At 36.5% G+C, this 12,055-nt stretch overlaps 1 protein-coding gene across 3 annotated transcripts in view; it reads right to left on the bottom strand.

Annotated features, from left to right (window-relative positions):
- The window catches only part of LOC134750521 (serine/threonine-protein phosphatase 2A 55 kDa regulatory subunit B alpha isoform), a 93,647-nt gene extending 83,194 nt beyond the window's left edge, over positions 1-10,453 (bottom strand). For 2 of the 3 annotated variants that reach the window (XM_063685712.1, XM_063685711.1), the window contains exon 1: positions 10,348-10,448. The gene's annotated coding sequence lies outside the window, so the exon portion shown is untranslated. Of the gene's footprint in view, positions 1-10,347 lie in introns of all 3 variants that reach the window. The other variant, XM_063685713.1, reaches the window with a different exon arrangement.
- Between the last annotated feature and the right edge of the window lie 1,602 nt (positions 10,454-12,055).

The raw sequence follows: 12,055 nt of genomic DNA, 5'->3' as shown, positions 1-12,055 counted from the left end.
ATATTTTTACACAAAATTTTCAATCGTGGCTGAATGCCGAAGGTCTGTGCCTTAGATGCCTAACCTGTCAAGAAATGACAATATGGCGGACGAATATTTGAAATGTCACCGTATTTTATAATTATTTCCCTGAAAATTTAGTTTTTCATCACAAGTGTAACGAAAACCATTGTGTGTAACTCCGGGGGTAAGAATATTGTAAACTCCTCCTTTACAAAATCTCACTTACCCCCCTCGTTGCACAATGTAGGTACTAATAGCACAGCGTGTCGAAAGTTGATACTTTCCGCACGGAAACGAGAAAAGAAATGATTGTTTTTTTACTCTCCTGTAAAAGTCAAAATGTTATTTGGATTGCAGGTTGTAGAAGGATATTGAATTCAGCTACCTAAAATCAAGAAGTTAAATCACAATAACAGGAAATAAGTAAACGCTCAGTGGTGGTAGCGAGCTAAGCTAACAGAAAAAGTTTGTAAAAAACTAGCTATAGCCTATGATATGCCTATATAGCGGGCCGCGACCGCGACGCGACTTGCAGGCATAAGGTCCGTGAGCGCAAATGACGTGCGCGTCTGTGTGCGTGCACCACACACACGGGGATATGGCGGCGCCGCCCCCGTCAGCGCGACGGAGATAATCAGTTTGAAATCTCAAAATTGAGAATTCGCTCAGCTCCTGTTGGCTCTTAAGTACAATAGGTAGGGTCATTGCGCTAGTTTCCGTCCATGCTCTAGTTTTCGTCCACTTGACGGATTAGCAAATAACCTGTTTCATTTTTAAATTGCTAATTGCGAAATAGAATTTTTATGTAGATAGATATTTGCGCGGAAGGATTTAGAGTACAATCTATTAGAGTGTAGATTAGACTAAGTCTGTAGTTAAATTTGTAATTTCTTTTTTGAAATAAAATTTAAAGGGTCTACAAGAGACTCGGTCTCTAACAAGTTAAAAAGGACTCGAGCTTCGAATTACATGTACGAGTCTGACAAACTGAGTCGAGTCTTACAACAGAGGATTCAAAGGTCTCTTAACCAACACTACGTCGAACAAAATGTTTAATATTTACATACTATTTAAACCTCCGCACCCATTGCACCCCGGCTTGATAAAAATCCACATGAAATAATGAAATATAAACAAGCCCTTCTTTATATAACGTACGAAGCAAAACAATTCTTTCTACAATTACGTTCTTCATATTTAATTATTTGATATTCAGTCGGATATCACTCGGATATGATGGTTGCCCTTGTATCGTCTATCGTGCCATGCACCACGCATTATTAGTCATTACATTCACATACTTTTCAGAAATGGACGGCCACGATAAAAAACATGGATACTTGGACGGAAATTGTTGATCTTTTTTTGATAGTTTATATGTGGCTTTCCATCAGAAAAGGGTCTTTATGCACATGGAGCTTTTCTATGGAAATCCACATATTAATTATTCTCGTAAGGCCGAGTGTTCCACAATGTACACTCCGTTTCAATCTAATTAGAAGCTTTCATCAACCAAATATAGCATTTCTTTAGTTTCATTCATTTGTTTGAAAAAGAACACAAATAAGTTCATCTCACACGGACGAAGTGCCAAAAACATGTAATACACAACCTTGTTGTCCATAACATTAAGGTAGTGTGTACATATTCTTGACACATCTACAATATTTAATACATTGACTGTCCAACAAGCTTCAAATTAAAAATAGGAAATTTTTGTATGGTGGGCCTTATGAATCCTAGATAGGACTTAGGTAATTCGAATTTCATACACCATTATTGACCATTTCACTACATACAGAAGTACTCGCATTACGTGCTCAACTGCTCACGCCCCAATAAGTGCCATTTTCAACCAAAAGGGTACCTATTGTCGGTTATCAATAAGACGCTATTTCCAGCTTCAATTCGAAATCAACCTTATCGACAAGCGACAATGTGGTAACTTTTGGTTGAACACGTCACAATAAAGTGATACTTACAGCCAACTGGTTCGCAGCAAGGCCTCCTCAAGGCAACACTGATGTTTAGCTTTGACAACATAATGTTTGCAATTTTATAAATAGTTGTAACTTTGTTATAGGTAATGGTGAGTCATTTACTTGTGAAGAGTATACTGGTTTTAATAAAGAAACTTCCGTGAGACACAGACATATTTGAAGATCAAACGAACTTACCAAGTGAAGTTCGATCGAAATTATGTGAACAGCTTCATTCGACGCGTTTAATATAAATAACGGGTCACTCACGTATTTTAAGTCGAAAAGAGTCGAGCGTTTTTTGACTTAAAATACGTGAGTGACCCGTTATTAATATATTTAGTATACTGGTTGTTCCAGGAAGAAGATCCAACTGCCTGCTAATAAATAGTAACTACAATTACATGCAGATAAATGATATTTGATGCGGAGGGATGAAAGTCATGTGACGCGAAAGGTATTAGAAATGAAGATGGAGGGATGTAAGAAGAAAGGAAAACCAAGGAAAAGGTGGATGGATTGTGTGAGAGATGATAAGAAAAGAAATACAAATACAAATTTATTTACTTGTCCAACATGACAACATGATGTTACAGATCAGGCAAAATTCCGAAGAATACCTAATGATAAAATAAAGTAAAAAGTGATTTTCAGAATGTATGACAACAAACAAAAACTCTTCTTTAAATCAATAGTAGTGACTGAGTAAAAATATTCCAAAACTTTCTATATTCGGAAAAGTTAGTGTTAAAACTTACTAAATGGTGATATTTTTCTAGAAATACGCTTTTTCTTAATAAATATTACTAGTACCCATAGTACCTGTTGCTGCTTCCTATGAAGTCTGACAGTTCTTATTATTGTAATTTCTCTTCAATCGTGACAGATGTGTCTAGGACTGGCAGTGCAGGTCGTCGTGCAGGTTGATACCTTATCGCCGAGGCCATCGTATTGTTTGTCTGTCTGTCTGCCCTTGGCTTAGAAACTTTTGGCGTGCGATTAAAATGTTATTGACACGATTTGGTTACTTCCTATTTGTTAACGCTTGGTGTTATTGTAATATTTGTTGGTTTAAAAATATAGCAGCTTATTAATTATACAGAGTTAAGTTGCGATAAAATTTGATCTTTGATAGTCAGACCAAGCTAAGTTGGCAGCGATTTTGATAGCATAGACTGTGAAAGTGTTAAGTATACGTAATTTTATTTGTTTTTTTAAATAAATAAAATTAAATGAAATGAAATAATTTCATAGAAGTTTGACGGTTCTCTAAATCATTGCCGAAAAATATTTTGCCGAATCTCATTTCCCAAACAATTTTTCGCATAATTTTCATTTTGCCGAATGATGAAGTAGTAACTCAACATAATAATCCCACCAAAAACATTTCATGTAAAGTGTTGCCAAGACTAGGCGCATAAAGCTTTTACACTCAAAAGCTATCAGATCCCGTAGTAGGTACCAAGACTTTTACCCTGTAAGTCCTAACTTTATTAGCTCTAACTGTATAAAGCCAACATCTTGGTCAAACGTACAGTACGGCTTGGCTGTTTCGTTGCAGTCACATAAACACTCACTCGGTGGACTTGTTGTACAAAGTAGTTACACAAGTCTTTCAAATTCTGAGTGTCATTAAGGGATTGTCCAATTTGTCTATTTGACAGCAACGAAACGGCCAAGCCGTACTATCCGTTTGACCAAGATGTTGGCTTTATACAGTTAGAGCTAATAAAGTTAGGACTTACAGAGTAAAAGTCTTGGTACCTACTACGGGATCTGATAGCTTTTGAGTGTAAAAGCTTTATGCGCCTAGTCTTGGCAACACTACATGAAATGTTTTTGGTGGGATTTCATTCATTTTTGTAAGAGTTGATATACCAGCTAGAAATGACTTATTCGTTTATAGAATCTACGATAATACAGGATCATATATAAGCAGGCATAATTCTAAAATATTTTAACATTAGATTTTATCAAAATTTTATAAAAGTTACGTATTGCTAGCGCCATCTATGTAGAGCCTATATAAATTATAAGTCAGGAATTTTATGTATTATAAATTGTAAGTTTCTAGAAATTTTAAAGCATTATTATCATAATCGGAATTGTTTTCAATGACCTAAGCGTTAGTTAAGATCTCCGATTCAGCTCACTCAACCGATTTTTGTGAATTTGGTGTGGGTACGTACGTGCTATCGCAGTGCTGTTGGAAAACCGCGGCTTTGTAGTGCGACGATTCGAGTTTGATCCCCAGACATGTATTTTTAAATTAAAATTTGAATTTAGCGAGTGCGAAGTGCGAGCTAAGCGTAGGTATTCGTTACAGTTGGGCAAAAATATTTTCATTTCTCATGCTCTGAAAGAGGGTCGTTGTTGTTCTAAAAGGTGTGCAGAAAATGATACGTGTCTGCACTAGAGCATTTTACGTTCGAAGTACGATTTTTTAATTTTTTTTAGGATAAGCAATTGAAATTTTAGTTTAAATGGATTTGTTATACAATTTCCATTCTGATATTTGACTGTCCATTCCATAAATAACGATACTTTTGCATAAATTGTTAACTGAAAGTACCCTTAAGAAATACCATAAAAATGTATACTTAGTCATGTCTTAAAGAAAACACATGCATTTTACTTTCCTCGTATTCGAAATGAAAAGTAGAGTGTTTAACTCGGGTGAAATGCATCATTTCAGCCTCGGACTATTGGCGCTCTCACTGCGTTCGAGCGCCAAAATACCTCGGCAGAAATGAGTGCCTTTCATCCCTTGGTTAACAATCTACTATTTCTAGTCTCCGGCTGTTCTTCTGTGTAAGTCGTACGTCTTACTCAACTTATTTTCGGGAAATTTTGTGAGCAGAATTTATTTAAAAAATATTAAAATAGCTCACTTATCACACGCGAGTCAAGAGGTAAAGAAACCGGTATATAAATGAGCTCTCCGAATATGCATACATTGTTATGGATCTTACGGTCGCGTTACTCTGGTGTTTCGAGATCTCTACACGCATGCGAGTTTCTAAATCGTTGGGAACTATTTGATGGTACTGTGACATCCGAAAAAAAAAGTCGTATGTGCCTGCAAACTTCCTATTATGATATGACTACATATATTCACCTTTCGCTGAATACTGCACAAATAACTTGTGCAGCACAATACGGAAAATTTAATTTAATTAACAATATTTGGTTACGTGAGAATACGAGTCACATGAACGTCGTTAGTCGAGTATGTAATGTAGTTTATAAAACAACTGATCATAGTCTGCTCACAAAATACACATAATGTTCCAAAATGGCTGTCACATATGGACAGACAGACGGAAGACCGGACGGACAGACGGACTAAACAGAACTGTAAGGATTTCGTTTTTGCCATTTTGGCTACTGAAGGCCGTATGCCCGGAGCGTATGACAGGTAGACGCTACCCGCAACGTCTCCAAGTATCTTCATGGCGAACGGTTTGGCCGAAGGTCGAGCTCCGCGAAGATATTAAGGTCAGAAGTGACCAAGAGAGACGCGCTTCTGTAGTGTTCAAACACAAAACTTTAGTACCTACAAGTGTATGCATGCATGGTTCTTGCGACTTCCACAAACACCTACTTGCGAAGTGCTCGCTATCGGCCTTCGCATTCAGACAATTTAATTGCTAATCAAGTTCGGTAAAATAATTTTTGTATCAATACAGTTTTTTTTTCTAATAGGCTACACTTATTTAGGCTTTGTTCGCGAGGTTATACAGCTCACAGAACCTCCCTTGTGCTTAAAGTTCATCATCTTCCTCGCGTTATCCCGGCATTTTTAGCCACGCCACGGCTTATGGGAGCCTGGGGTCCGCTTGGCAACTAATATCAAGGTACAATTTTTTACGAAAGCGACTGCCATTATTAGGATTAGTCCCGTTTCCTCGCGATGTTTTCCTTTCCGGAAAAGCACGGAAAAGCGACTGTTAAACCCCATCTTAACAAGGTACAATAAGTATAGGTATTAGACCATACAAATACCAAAGCAAATACCTAATACTTACCTAATCTAGATAGATTAAGTATCTCAATTCTATGATATAATAATTAAACTAATTAAGGTGACATCTACCGAAACTCTTGTGTACTTGCAGAAATACTCTATGAGCTTAGTTTAGCTATGTCATTATATGTAATAGTTCATAACAAATCCGTAGTGTCATAGTGTGGCACTGCACTTAGCTATATAAGCTTCTACATGTATGTAGATACGATCACTTTTTTCAACCAGCCTTCTGTTAACATTAAGCCGGGCCGGGGTTTGAACCCGCGACCTCCGGATTGAAAGTCGCACGCTCTTACCGCTAGGCCACCAGCGCTTGTGTTTGAAGTAAGGTTTTGAAAAGTTTACGACTAAAAATAGTGCCAATATAGAGGGCGCTATTTTGGCTGGTTTACGTGAACCTGGTTCAAATCGATACTTCGAAAACTTTTTGGTTTTTTTTACTGTTGTTTTTGTATTAGCATTCCGATCACTGCTACCACACAAAATTTCACGATTCTAGGACTTCAGGAACCAATGTTTTCAGGATTAGAGGTATTTTTAGGTACCCCCATTTTAAGGGGTTGCAGGGCGAAAGTTACAGATTTCTGGTCACCATATGTGTCTGCATACAGACCCATCCCTACATGCCCAATTTCAGCCTTCTAAGACTTCAGGAAGTAGTCTGTATTTTCTATGACGCGAATTTCATGTGTTTCGGACAGTGAAAATTAAGGTACTATAAAATTTTAAGTATAATAGGTAGCTTAATAAAACTTGGTGTTTTTGATAAGTCTACTGAGTACATGGTATACAAAAAATTACAGCTCTCTAGCATTGTCCAAGACGAAGCTACGAGAGTTCGAAAATACGGCGAAACGTGCCGAGAAAAGATATGCACTGCCTTTTGCCCTTTGTCTCGTCTTGGCGGGGGCACGGCTGTGCCCCCAGATTCGTATTATTTCCCAACCTAACGGTTCGCAACTGTATGTTTGGATTAAAACTTAAAAATACACTTTTCAAATCGCAATGTTCTAGGTAGCAGAATGACTTCGTAAGTCTAATATGAAACATAAAAAAATTATGAAATGAAACTATGAAAACGGATTATATCGCGTATATTGAATTTATACATCCCTATGTTTCGAACCCTTTACAGCGTTCGTGGTCAACGGGTGTCACCTCACCCCAAAAGTTGGTTGGCAAGTGAAATTCGGATAATAAAACTTCGGCGAAAAGGCAGAACACAAAGTTGGGCGTTTAAAATAACATTTGCACAGTGTGTGCTATCAAAATCGCTGTCAACTTAGCTTGGTCTGACTTAGGTTTACTGGAGCCACGGGGTCTAAAATTTCTATCGATTGGCTTATAGTGTTGTAAACCACGTCTTGGAGATCTTAAAAACATGTTTAAAGGTCATCTGCCGTATTAACTATAATAATATACAGATGAGCTAGACAAGGTTAGTATGGGAAATCTAAAACGATGGGAAATTTGGAAATGGAAATTATCATTCCCTATACAAAAATGAGGGATGATTTCAAAACTTTTCGACGTGGTCATTTTTGCAATTTAGATTTTTTTTCGTTGGTAATAGTCAACTCCGTTGTGTACAAAATATATCTTTTTCATGTCTCATGCTCTGAAAGGGGGTCATTGTTGTTCTAAAAAGGGGTGCAGAAAATGATACGTGTCTGCAGAGCGTTTTACGTTCGAAGTACGATTTTGTTAATTTTCGTACGATAAGCAATTGGGTTTAAATGGATTTGTTATACAATTTTCATTCTGATATTTGACTTTCCATTCCATAAATAATGATACTTTTGCCTAAATTGTTAATTGAAAATACCTTCAAGAAATACTATAAACATGTATACTTAGTTATGTTTAAAAAAAAACACATTCATTTTACTTTCCTCGTATTCGAAATGAAAAGTAGAGTGAAAGGCATCATTTCAGCCTCGAAATGGTTAATAATCTACTATTATATTTCTGGTTTTTTTTTTTATAAATCTTTGTTTATGGAACCTTTAAAAGGTCGGGTATTAGAAATATTGAAAAACAACTCTGTCCCTACCGTGACAGCAACGTAACCTAAATGATCTTTTATTATTATTATATTTTTTTTAAATTAAAAAAAAATAGTTTTTATTATTTTATTGACATTTCTCTAGCTAGTCTTTTGTACTCAGTGCTATATTTATCTACTGTTCTTCATCAATTCTCATCTACTCAAAGTTTAACTGGAAGAAATCCCTTAAAGGGATAAGTTCGCCTTTGTACTGCCTATCCTGTGCCATATTTGTGTTTTGTGATACATGATCCATCAAATAACAGCAAATGTTTGTCGAAATGTATACTTGTTGTTTTCATTCCAGTAAGTGGTGGTCGTAGCCATAAACACGGATGGATATACAAGTGTTGTATTGTATTGTATTGGCTATGTGAACGAATATGTCGCTGCCCACAACTATGAGACACATTAGTTATTTGACAGTTGACATTTGTCCAATAGCAAGAAAATTTGGACCCAAAAGATTTCTTTTGCACCGTCATCGTGCGTCGGCACTATTAACTTCATTACTACGCATAATCCACCTAGGAACCTTATATGGTAACTATACTAGGACAAATTTAGAGGAATGCAAAAAAAAAGTTTAATTACTGGATTACAGTACCTGAAGGGTACACGGGAAGAACATGTCTAGTCACTTATTTTCGGAAAATGAGATTTTCATTTCAAAATGTAGAGCTCTTAATGAACTATGTTATATTTTTTGCTACCACTGTATAATATATGTAACACAACTGTTTTTTTTGTTAAAAAAGACCTGGGCACGGAATTACCATACATTTTGACATGGTTCGAAATTTTAAAACCGCGATTACTCAAAATGTTACCAAAGATGTAATAGATGGATACAGTCTAAGGAAAAAACGTGCCTCGACAATCACGAAAATTTGATTCTCGTTCAGAGGGCGCTACTAGTTTTGGCCAACTGTCGTATAGATGGCGTTGACGGTTTCGTTTGTTATTTAACAATTTTAACGCATATCAGTGACTTATCGTACTTTTATAAATCTTGATTTCTAGTTTTAAAGTCTGTCGACAGATGGCAGTGTATTTACTGGGGTTACAAAATTTACTATGACAGTACCGCTCTAGTATAAGTTACTCTATGATGTTACTAAAGTGACTAGACATGTTCTTTTCGTGTACCCTTCACCTAAAGTAATTTCATTTTCAATTAGTAATTAGTAATTTGTTATGCGTTCTTCTAAATTTGTCCATGACGTGTAGGTAGTTATGAGTGTAACCAAAGATAGATATAACTCCGTAATAGATGGATACAGTCTAAGGAAAAAACGTGCCTCGAAAATCACGAAAATTTGATTCTCGATCAGATGGCGCCACTAGTTTTGGCCTACTCTCGTATAGAGGGCGTTGACTGTTTCGTTTGTTATTTATAATTTTAACGCATACCAGTGAAAGAACATGGGTCATAATCATATAAAAATAATTAATGCAAATAAAAAATCATTTATCCATATTTAAATACATTTTATCGTATTTTTATAAATATTTATTTTTAGTTTTAAAGTGTGTCGACAGATGGCAGTGAATTTACTGGGGTTACAAAATTTACTATGACAGTACCGCTCTAGTATAAGTTACTTTATGGTGTAACTATGACTGTAATAAAAGAGAAAAGTTTTCATTGTAAAATACATATATTATGTATTATGTAAGAGTACATTACATGCAGCTATGTTATTAGAAATAATTATATGAAACCGTACTGAGTCTTTTCATGTCGATAATTATTTGCAAAAATACTTAGTCAGAAAATACTCATCAAGAAAATATGAACTAGTTAGGTATCTCCAATTTGATGACGAAATAGTTATTTGTGCAACAAGAGAGGAAAGTTGGTTTTTCTTGCGAGTGTTTTTCTTGTGACTCAAAAACAAGAGATGTAAAATAACTTTGCTCTCGTGTTGCACACATAATTTTTTACCTCAGTAGTGAGAATATATTAAAGTTATCATAGTTTTATTTCATGAATATATTAAAGGTTCAAATGTGTTTCGAATTACACAGAATAATACAGACAAAAAAAAAGTATGAAGTGGCAGTTAATGGCCTTCACTAAATTAAAAAGCTACTTTGTTTCACTCCCTGAAGTGAGGATAGTCGCACTTTCTTCACTCCCTGGAGTGAGGAAGTTCGCACTTTCCTCACTCCAGGGAGTGAAGAAAGTAGGCTTGTTCGAGCTGCTGAGGTGAAAATATTATATATCGTATAATACAGGCAAGGAAAGTAAAAAAAAAAACGAGGTTAATACAGGTTAAACTTACCTGTTGCTGCTGCAGGTTAAACGTTCTGATGAAGGTCTGATGTTTCTGTGAATCCAGCAATTTGCAGTCTTTAAAAACGCCACAAAAACAAAACAAAACTAACAGGAGAAAACAGTCAAATAATTATGTTTCAAGACTAAATTTTCAAATCACTTCACTTAACCAAGTTCAATAAGTGCACGTAGATATTTTTTTAAGTTTTTGGTTTATATAGAGAACATATATAGTCACAATAACTCAATATTAATTACGAGCCAAGCCGGCAAACCGCGAACGCGTGTTATCGGCGTGAAAAACGTCTCTACAATGCTTTAGTAAAGAGCGTATGTAAACATCTGAGTGGCGTACACCCATTAACCTGACTTTTACATTTAGCAAGCAAAAATGGACTCTATTACTTGAGAATAAGACATTAAAGATGTTGTAAATAACTTTGTACTGTACGCGATCGCACGTAGTGAGTTTATTTACATCGAGGCTATTGAACGGTTAGTTCGGTGGCGCCATCTATTGAGAAATATTTAAACTGGATTCATCGTTGAATTAAGACTAAAGTGGGCACGTGGTGGAGGTGCAAGGCTTAACTAACATGCCTGAACATGGATTTTCTTGAAAGTAAGTGTAGATGGCTCTGTTTATAGTTATGAATTTGGCGGAGCGTTGACACTTGACACTTCTTACTCTTCTTAGTCACTGTATGGTTCGCCCTGTCAACATATGGGATATGGGCGAACATAATGTAGAGTCCGTGTCAGCTAACTTTGTACCAACTTGAACAGAACAAAGTGAGGAAGTGTCAATAAACGTTATATTTTCATAGAAAATTGGTATTAATGATGACCTAGTCAGACTTTGTCTTTGAAAAGCCATGCAGACTTAATTTGGTCTTTGGTCCAACTCTCTAACTGCTAGGGTTAAATGAATCAGGGAAAACTAGTTAAAGTTGAATATTTTTATTCATAAATACCCTCAAATCACATTTGTATCACGAAATGCTATAATTACGGCAATATATTGTCTGTTTTACTCTCTATACATTTTCAATAACAACATTTTCTATATTCTAATAACTAAGTAGACATTTATTTATGAATACCATCATTATATTTTGGCAAGCCAGCTTTGTCAGTAGAAAAAGGCGGCAAATTTGAAAAACGTAGATACAAATTTTAAATTTCGTGCCTTTTTTGTCTACTGAAAAGGTTGGATTTCCATAGTATATGGTTTTACGTCACCTACGAATTTGTTTCCATCGATTTCATACGAATTCCATACGAATTTGTTTGATCTCTAGAATATCAACCGTTTGAATGCCATGCATCATACTGAACAACGTCACTTACACGCCAAGATTATCGGTATGAACCTTCATCAGAATAATCTTTACTTGAAAGCATAAATATTACTCGGTAGCTGTAATATGTAAGGCCTGGGTGGACGCTCGACTTGAGCGTGCGTTGGGGCGGGGCTTGCGGCGTGCATGTTAAACAAATGCAAACGTATAGGAGCGGCCTTACGGCCTGGCCACGACATCGCGCGGCGGCGGCAGCGGCGAGCGGGGGCCATAGGTTGGAGCGAGACACAGCGATCGGACCTTTCATTCCCACCTATGGCCGCCGCTCGCCGCTGCCGCCGCTGCGCGATGTCGTGGCCGGGCCGTTAGTGCTCGCTGCTCACATCACTTGTGAGCCCGACGCCACGCTGCACG

The sequence above is a fragment of the Cydia strobilella genome, chromosome 20 (assembly GCF_947568885.1).
Source record: "Cydia strobilella chromosome 20, ilCydStro3.1, whole genome shotgun sequence".
NCBI lineage: Eukaryota > Metazoa > Arthropoda > Insecta > Lepidoptera > Tortricidae > Cydia > Cydia strobilella.
This window is presented reverse-complemented; position numbering and strand designations above follow the sequence as displayed.